The sequence below is a fragment of the Carlito syrichta genome, unplaced genomic scaffold (genome assembly GCF_000164805.1).
Source record: "Carlito syrichta isolate Samal-C Ts95f unplaced genomic scaffold, Tarsius_syrichta-2.0.1 Scaffold315170, whole genome shotgun sequence".
NCBI lineage: Eukaryota > Metazoa > Chordata > Mammalia > Primates > Tarsiidae > Carlito > Carlito syrichta.
In genome coordinates this window covers 166,955-168,494 of record NW_007259266.1, presented here as the reverse complement: position 1 = coordinate 168,494, position 1,540 = coordinate 166,955, and positions in this window count along the sequence as shown.

Here is a 1,540-nt window from a genome sequence, read left to right as displayed (position 1 = left end):
TTAGGCCGGGCATGGTGGTTCAAGCCTGTAATCCCAACACTTTGGGAGGCCAAGGCAAGAGGATTGCCTGAGCTCAGGGGCCTCGAGGCCAGCCTGGGCAACTTGGTGAGACCTCATCTCTACAATAAATAAATAAAAAGAAAATATTACTTAAACTCATAAAACTTTATTAAGGTCTTAGTAAGATAAATAGATCTTCAGTAGATCCAAGTTTTTTCTTTTGCAATCTTTTAACCATGCAGCAAGAACACAGAATTTTTTAAAAATAGAAACTTTTACATGAAGATATGACTACAAATCATCAATAGTCAATAGTTGTAATGCCACTACACCCTTCTTGGGACATCAGTTTTTACTAGCATACTTATACTTCCAATTTTAAAAGTTGATGGGTCTCTTTATTTTGGCTTAGGGCTTGATTGGAAAAATTCAGGAAAACATTCAGGATTTGCTACTCTCTCTTACCTCTGATACGGCTTTCCCTGCCAGCTCCCACTCCACATACTCTGACTCAGAGACTATTTGGAGAGGACACCTGTTTTAAATGGATCCACAGGAAATACCTACAATGTCTCTTCATAATCTGACCCTGTATCTGGTTGGCTGAAATGTGATCATAATTTTTTTAAAAAATGCTGCCCACAGATTGACGCAACTTCAAAGTGACAGCATTTACTGGAAGGCAGGGGGAATCCAGTTTATATTTGTTTTCCTTGCATCAAGTCCTGGTATTATAGTGTAGAGAAAAAAATAAATAAGTAAAAGGGCAAAACAAGTTTAACCCCCAAAAGATTACTATTAAATTACACACATGGCTTTTACATCCAAACAAATTATGATTTCCTTTTTAACTGAATGCAATCTTGTAGCATAAAGTTATCTGACACTCCTTTCTCTACAGCTTTTTGTTCATAAACCACCTGTCCAAAATTCATCCTATTTTATGCTATATATTAATAAACCTGGGGTGGGCTGGGCGCGGTGGATCACCCCTGTAATCCCAGCATTCTGGGAGACCGAGGCGAGAGGACTGCTTGATCCAAGACCAGCTTAGGTCACATAGAGAGACCTCATCTCTACAAAAAATAAAAAAGAAATAGAGGGGGTGGTGGTGCATGCCTGTAGTACCAACTACTCGGGAGGCCGAGGTGGAAGGCTCGCCTGAGTCCAGGAGGTCGAGGTTGCAGTGTGCCCTAGCCTGGGAGACTCAAAACAGACATCCTCCTCCTCCTCCTCCTTTTGTGGAATACTGCAGGGTAGCCTACCCAGTGAAATTTATAAGGGAGAGAGTTTCATACGATTAACAGTCTGTCAACACTGAAAACCCAGTTGGGCCCAAAAGAATGCAAATCACTCGGGGCTACCTGTGCGCGGGTTTACACCCCACGTTCACACTCCCAGCCGGGCCCTCTGCACGGAGCACTTATCGGCCAACAGCAACGACCCCAGGGAGTTCGGCCGCGATTCCTCGGCTGGAACATGTGTGGACACCGGGGTCCCCTCCCTTGCTCCAGGGTCCCCGACCCCCCCCGCCCCCGCC